Source organism: Mastomys coucha, chromosome X (assembly GCF_008632895.1).
Source record: "Mastomys coucha isolate ucsf_1 chromosome X, UCSF_Mcou_1, whole genome shotgun sequence".
Lineage (NCBI taxonomy): Eukaryota > Metazoa > Chordata > Mammalia > Rodentia > Muridae > Mastomys > Mastomys coucha.
The window spans coordinates 109167815-109176611 of NC_045030.1; positions in this window are offsets into that span (position 1 = coordinate 109167815).

An 8797-nucleotide genomic window follows, 5' to 3' on the forward strand; every position below is an offset into this window, starting at 1 on the left:
GCTCTGTAGCGGGCAGTAACTGCTACCTAAAAGCAAACTGAACTGGCATAAATAATTGTGCTGTAGAAAGCCTTTCTGTTGCACCTTGCCGATCACTGACAATTTACATATCTTAGGAAAACCTTTGTTGGCTTCTGTCATTTCCTCACTATTATGTGCCTTTCTGGATAATTACCAGTTAATGTGAAAAAGCAGATGGAAAAAACCTTGAAATTTCTGATAGAGAATCCTCAAACCTCTCCTCTTATCTGTGCATAGCAGCTTCCTGATTTCAAAAGAAGTTTCAAAACCTTTGTTAAAAATGTCCCTGATTCCCAGTTTGAATGAACCAAATGACATTCAGCTAAAATTATTCTCTTTTTTCCACAATTAAATTCCATTATCATGAACTGTCAAAGTAAAATGGGAGGCCTCTTAACTAATGTGTCAGTTGTTTGCTTGGTATATTTTGTGGCACTGACTGTATAAAGCTGTGTAAAGTGTTTGTGGGGTGGAGGGAAACAACTACGATTTTGTAACAATGTATGTGGGAATAATATAGTCTCTTTATGCCTATTACCTTCCCCCTTCCAAAAAGGTGTTCATTTACGGAAAAACTAATTGACCATTTCACAAAATTTAGAAGTGGCATGCACATTTTATTTCTTCATTCTCAGAATAACTTGTCTGTCCTGACTGCATGATCATTTGTGTTAGACATTAAGAAAACTCAAGTATAATTCTTCTTATTAATTAAGATGTGATTGCAGCTTAATTAATGGATGTTATTACAAGATTGTATTCAAATTTATATCATAAAGTGCAGCATGTCAGACTTGTTTACATCTAATGGTAAGAGATAAATAGGTTACCATAGTAACTGTCTTGAAATGCCCTTCTGGCATTACCTTCTGTGAGCCTGTCACATTCAAAATCCTGCAACCTTTCCTGTTACCACATCTTCAGCATGTAGAATGTTTACCAGTTTTAAAGGGTCCAAACCCTCTATTCTTGGATTCCTAAAAAGAAATTTATTGTTAATTCTGAAATGAGCTTGTGTATTCTCCATCAATGAATTATTGAATTCATGAAGCACTTAGAGGTAATTTCAGTTTCATTCCAGCTTTTGTCCTAGCTACTTTTGAACTTGGACTTCTGGGTACTCTGAATTAAGCAAGAAATATCATAGATATAGTCATTCAAGTACTGAATACACAAGATTTTGTCTCTTACATATAAATGCTTTCCACAAATGAGGGATACCATCTCAAGACAGGGCAACTGACACATAGTATAAATTTATTTTCACAGTTCTAAAGATGGGGGAGTCCCATATTATAGCACTAGCAGATTTTAATGCTGGTGGGGGGTACAGTAAAATTCATATGCAATACTTCTTGCTGGATTCTCACATAGAAGAAGGAGCAATTAGGGAAAAAATGATGTGTTTTCATTATACAGACTGAGCAAGCATTATTTGTGTATTTAGGAATACATACATACTCTTATGTAAAAGCATTTTATGAAAAAAGAAGCTATGACTTTGAAAAAGAGAAATTAAGGGTGTATGGTGGGGTTTGAAGGTTAAAAGTGGGAGTGGGAAGTGATGTAATTATAATTTCAAAAAATAATTAAGGAACCACTTAGATTTAAGTACCATATTATTTTCTTGGTGTACTCATTGCTCTTCGTGTTAGAAGCTGAATGGTAGATACCTCAAGTCCTCCTTTTATCTTTTTCCCTGTGTATGAATTTTTACCATTATGCTACATGGTTTCTTGCATAAAATAACAACTTTCTAAGCTCATGCACTAGGTTTTAAAACAATTCAGGGTTCTACAATATCAAACTAAAACTAAGGTTGTAGATCTATTTTTTGACAATTGAGCGTAGAGAGGGTAGTCAAATCTCCAAACAGACCAGTAAAAATTGGCATAATAAAGAAGGAAACTGTGCTTTAACTTTCACAAGAAAAGCAACTTGAATTCACCCAAATTCAATGCATTTTATGTAGTATACTGTTGATTGTGTGTGAATATATTATATATATATTAATATATATGTATATATTCAATTCTATTATATCCAAAAGTGGCATGATTTTATTCTTCAGCTGTGAAACTGATTCCTGACTTACAAAACAAACAAACCAGCAAGCAAAATGCTAATTACATCCCTGAGTTAAATTTGCTCAACATTGATTTTAATATTCTAAATCTTATAAATACTATTTTTAGTAGAGAACTTTTGGGGACTGAACTCAAAGATAGAAATCTGAAAGACTCTCTTAGATTCAGTTACTGTTTCTTGTTAGATTTGTACTGGCTCAAGCTCCTGGCTCAATATTTAAAATATCTCTTAAGAACTCAAGAACATGGGTTAAGAAACAACCCATATAAAAATTCACCATGAAACTGAGCAGATAGTTCTCAAAAGATGATACACAAATGGCTGAGAAATGTTTTATTTTTAATGTTCAACATTCTTATCCCTAAAGAAAATGCAAATTCAAACTACTTTCAGATTTCATTTCACCCTACTCAACATGCCTGAGATAAAAACAACAAATAATGACAGATGTTGGCGTGGATATGAGGAAAGGAGAAAACTTACTCACTACTAATAGTAGTGTAAACTGTGGGAATCAGTGTGGCAGTTCCCCACAAAGCTGCATATAGCTCTATGACATGATCTAGATGTACAACTTTTTGATAGATGTCAAAGGACTCTATATCCAACTACAGAAAAGCATCCTCATCCATATTTACTGCTGTTGTATTCACAAAAGAAAAGACCCTAGATATCCTACAACTGATAAATGGATAATGAAAATGTGGCATTTTTACACATTGGAATATTATTTAGCTATTAAGAAAAATAAAGATCTCAGGTAAGTCAATGAGACTAAAAACAGTCATTCTGGTTAGATAACATAGACCAGAAACACAAATATCACATGCTTTCCTTCATTTGTAGATGTTAGCTTTTAATCTTCAGATGTTTATGTGCCATTTGGAATAACCATAGAGTTCAAAGGTCCTTAGAAGAGGGTCAAGGAAAGAGAGAAAGGATTCAGTGATACATAGGGCTAAAGGGGAGAAACAGCTGAAATGGGAGGAACTTGGGAGATGGTGTGGAAACCTAGTACAGAAACCTGGTGCAATGGAAACTTCCTAGATACTATGAAGGTGTCCCTACTAAGGACTTTTTTTTTTTTTTTTTAATTTTAACTATGTTTATTTTATTTTATTGGATATTTTATTTATTTACATTTAAAATGTTATCTCTTTTCTCAGTTTCTAATAAGGGATGATTTAGAGTCTGTACTGGCCATCTTTTGTATCCAGGCATGGCTTCCAGTTGTAGGAATGAGTTGCATTCAGGTGAGTTATGAACCAAGGCTGATGCTAGCTCAGAGGTTTGCTCTTCGAAAACTGACACCAGGGACAACATCCACACAGCACATTGAACAGAAAACTTGAGCTGGTGCCTGCATGGAGCCTTAACCCCTACACCCTAGCCTTTTGGTATGAGGAGGTACATTGTAGGCTACAGAAAGAGAAACATGGAGATCAACCCAGCCACAATACCCTCAACTATCAATCTGTCCTTCCTGCAAAATATGATGGGACAATGGTGATACAGAACTTGTGGGAGCAGCCAATCAATGCCTGGTTTAGCTCAAGACCTGAAATATAAAAGGGAGCCCTGCCTTACAATTCCTGGATGACCGGAAACCAGAGACCAGACAGTCCAGAGACCTAGGGTAGAACCAAACAGTACTAGCAAAAAAAAAAAAAAATCAATGATATGATATTTTCTTATTACTCGTAGGTCGGTAACTTGCCCACTTATCAGAGAGGCTTCCTCTGGCACCAGATGGGAGTCAATGAGGAGATCCACAGCCAGAAATTATGCAGGAAGAGTGTCCAAATTGGAGGTCTTCCTTGGGTTCTTCACCTTGGAACTTAGAGAACCTGTTAAAGAGAGAGAAGAAAGACTGTAGGAGTCAGAGTGGATGGGGAACATTGAGAGAACATGGATCATTGAATCAAATAAGCAGTGCTCATATAATTTCAGAGATCATTGCAGCAAGCATACATCTGGACCAGGTCCTCTGCGTATGTTATGGCCATTAGCTTGGTGTTTTTGTGGAAATCTTAACAGTGAGAATGGTTGTACCTCTGACTCTTTCACCTACATCTGGGACTCTTTTCCTCCTATGGAGTTGCCTCGTCCATTCCTAATATGAGGGCTTTTGCCTTATCTTGTTGTATCCTGTTTTAGTGTGTTCAGTTGTTTTCCTTTATAGACCTCCTCTTTTCTTTTTTTATAAATTATTTTTTTACACTCCATATTCCATTCTGAACCCCCTATCTATCCTCTGACTGCTCCACATCCCATACCTCCTCCCAATTTCCCCTGTCTCTATGTAGATGCCCCCACCCTTACCCCACCTGACCTCTAAACTCCCTGGGGCCTCCAGTCTCTTGAGGGTTAGGTGCATCATCTCTGAATGAACACAGACCCAGCAGCCCTCTACTGTATGTGTGTTAGGGGCTTCATATCAGCTGGTATATGCTATGTGTTTGGTGGTCCAGTGTTTGAGAGATCTCGGAGGTCCAGATTAATTGAGACTACAGGTCCTCCTATAGGATCACCCTTCTCAGTTTCTATAAGCCTGCCCTAATTCAACAACAGGCATCAACTGCTTCTGTCTATTGGTTGGGTGCAAATATCTATATCTGACTCTTTCAGCTATTTGTTGGGTCTTTCATAGTGCAGTCATGCTACGTGATCTTTTTGTGAGAGCTCCATAGCCTCAGTAATAGTGTCAGGCCTTAGGATCTTCCCTTGAGCTGGATCTCACTTTGGGTAGGCCTTCTCTTTTCTTGTGGGAAATGAAAAGGGAGTGGATCTGGGGGAGAGGAGAAGTAGAGGGGGACTGGGAGGAGAGGAGAAAGGGGAAACTATGGTCAGCTGTATTATATGAGAAAAAAATCTTTTTCAATAAAAAATAAATATAAAGTTATAAAGGGGGAATAATGGACCAGAAAAAAAATAAAGTGAAGGATGGAAGGTAGGATAGAAGAGGAAATGTTAGACAGGATAATTAACACTAAAGATGTTTTTAAATGCCATATAGAAACTATTATAGAAATTCTTAAAATATTTACATGTACACATATAAAGGGAACTTAAATAGAATTGCCTTATAATTAGGAGATAATGCCACTACTAGACAATACTGGCCAACAAATAAAAAGCTCCATGTCTGGAACAGATTATTCTTTTGGAATTGTTGGATACCCAGATATTATAGGCTATAATCAAGTACTCCTCTTGATTACCCACCAAAAGAAGACCCTTCCTCTCCATACATCTGATATTTCAGTCATAGGATAAAGAAATCAAGCTAGTACTCACCTGGAAGCTTCTTGTCTATTGTTAGGCCTCAAACTCAGGACAATTGGCTAAGTGATGTGCCTATTTGACATATCAAAACAGACCTGGATTCTCCTAGCACTGCTCTGTCTCAGCCTATTACAGGTATGGCTGGTATACTCTGCTGGACTGCTTTTCTTCAGCAGCCCTACCCTATATTATCTAGCCTTTTTGATTCCCTGGCTCTTTGGTGTACTCTTTACCCTCCTGGCCTCTTGGTTACCTGGGTCTCCCCTCTCACCTCTCTTCACATGGCTCAGCCTAGGGTCATGTTCACTCTGGATCTCCCAGATGTCTCTGCCTATAGCTATGCTCTCCCTTTTATCTATAATAAACTTTCTCCTCCACTGTACTCAGGAAGAGTCATGTCCTCTTTTAATGTCTCTTTCTATTTATCTGGCACTGAAACCTCCCAGATAGGCACATATAAAGTTCCTTCGAAGGAACTCAGCCTCTCTGATCCAAGCTGCTATTAATACTATTCCTAAGTTATGTTGGGATCCTTTGTTTCTGCTGATTTCTGCAACCAACATATTTGGCCTCATTCCAAATTCTAGAGTTCAATTTTAAGCTGATTCTTCATTCTATCTGCTATGCATCACCAATCTGCAAGTGTCTCTCTGACTCCTAGAGCCTTCTATTGTCCCCCAACCCCAAGGCATATGCCTGGGCACTTGGGTCTCTTGGCTCTGGCCTGTGACACCTGTTTGGGTATCTCGACTAAGGAAACTGTCTTCCTATCCCCCTTCTCTCTCATCAGTCTCTAATGAATAAATATCACCCTGAGCTGCCTGTTTTGTCTACTGTTACTATAAAACCCACACTGGTATACCAGGAAGCTACTCTCACCCTCCTTGGGATACAGTCACATTGAAAGGAGCACCTCTCCTCTGTGATTTGGATTTGGAACATTTTTTCTCTTTGACAAGTTTCTTATTCTATTTTGAGATGTCCTGGAAAGAAATTCTTGTCACAAGGACAGATTATCCACCTCATTTACTTTCTCTCACTTCCTCCTAGGAGCCTGTAGTACTACTAAGCAGCCTTTCTATCCCCACATATTGTACTGCAGCTTCTGATCTCAGCTATCACCTAAAGATTCCTCTCCTCACTAGGAGCTGCCTGCTCTGTCTCTTCCTTAAGCCCTCCTAGAGCTCTCCTCCCTTAGGTGGAACTCCTTCACAAGCACCTCTGAGCCCTTTCTGAGCTACCTACACTTATTCTCTCTTAGCTCCCTCTTGGAGCTAATAGAAATTTCTTCCAGTAGATTTTCATTTTTGACCTTCTCTTCTTTCTTCCTGGACTATAAGCAGCATGGCCTTAGTACATACCAATGGCCAAAGACTGGTCCACTTTATTTTCAATTTCTGCACAAACAAATCATCCCTCAAATCTAAATTCATTCTGCTCTATACTTCTGCTGCTTTCTTGTCATAGAAATATTTTATCACCATTATTTCAATGTGCTCTGATTTCAAAGAAATATCCTAAAGATTATGATGTAAACTTTATCTCAGCATTTGTAAATTCATTTGGGTATGGTTAAAAGTTTACAAAATCTGTAACAAAAATTTGGTTTAAAACTTATTGTTAGCATCAGAAGCTGTTTACAACAAGCCTCTGAATCCAGTGATGAAGTCATCCCTAGGTGACAAGACCCTCCTGCATCTGTTGCCATGGCAATCATCACATACCCCCTGAGCATGTATTACCTGAATCACCCCTATCACATCTGCATTATCTACATCACAGTCTGGATAAAACACAGGAACCCTGACCCAAAACTCTCTCTCTCTTCCTTGCTTCTTCCCCTCTTTCAATAAAGTCCTCCCAAAGTGAGAACTGTGCTAGCTTGCTGTAATCTGTCAAGGAATATGCTGTTTTCAACTAACATTTATTATAAAAAGGTCTTAGTATTTAAAATATGTACATGGTTACTTTTAATTTGCTACAGCTTATTATATATGTAACTCAACTCATTCAGAATCTACTGTATATGTACCTTGGATTCAATTGTTGTTTAAAATAATAAATCTACAAAGAAAGATATTTTAAATAGCAGGCACATGGATGGCAGCCATCTTTACTAAGGTGAGATGGTATATGCCATGTGACTTGACAACCTTCTTGATTAATATGACCACATGGTATAAGCCAACTAAGGTAATACTCAAAAAACTTCTTAGTCCTACTGAGCCCTTAGTTTAACATTTTATCTCTTTGTAGACTGAGCAATCAAGAATAAGACTCTATAATATTTTAAATTAGAGTGGATTTTGTATATACAATTCCTAAAGTCATAAAGGTCATTTCTCAGGTTAACAGAAACTAACCTAGAGGTATATGTTTAACTACTATGTCTTTGATAACTGCTCAACACTAGGATTCTGAATAGATTTAATAAAGATTTATAAATTTCTAAGCTTTACTCAGATTCAGAGTCATATTTGCCTAGCTTTTTTTTTTTTATCTTTGCTCACATGGTTAAACTTTAGCTATTTAGAAAACTAAGTCACAGAAAAACTATGATGTAATGTAATGGTACAGTATAAAAGGATCAGGAAAATTCCCAGTCTCTCTATGGACTGAATTTATGGTTTACAGTTACTTAGTTTATGGTTTAAAGTTTTATTTTGATACTAAAGTACCTTTAATTAATTCTTCAATTCAAAACTTTAAGGCTCTAACTTAACAGGAATAAATCTGTAAAATCTTAATCATATAAGCTACTACCTTATCAAACTGTTAAACATAATCAAGTAATTAAATCATGTATACTTAATACATAGATGGTCCTAAAACTCTTTAGAGTTCCACTTAATATGGCCTTTAAAATGTTTAATAAAAAAGCTTCCCATAATAGGCAGATGTGTCACAGCCTAGCAGGAACCCTAAAGTTTCCAAAATGAATAGATGGGGCATGTCAACTCCACATGAAATGTGCTATCACTAACTACTGGGGGAAAAAACTGTCTCATTCCATGCCTACTGCCAGGGTGTTATCTAAGTGTAGATACTTTTGGGCTGATTGACCTACCCTGCCTGCTCAAAGGAAGGGCAGTCCCCCAAGTTCCTTCTCCACAGAAAAATCTCTCAGACCTTGGTCTAGCAGCCAAATACTGATGCTGTTCTATGGCAGCTGAAGACTAAATGTCCCCTGTGACAACAGAAGATTGACCCCTGCCCCCAATGAAGTCATTGAGACCACATGAGTCTAGGATAACCATCTAGGTGGTGAGTATCTCTTACCTTACATACACTATTTGGATTATACCTCTTGCTGTAATTTATCCTTCTCAGATCTCTGATGAAATTTACTGACTAACTGTATGTAGATTTAACAGCAGCAAACATACCAACATCTCCATCAAGG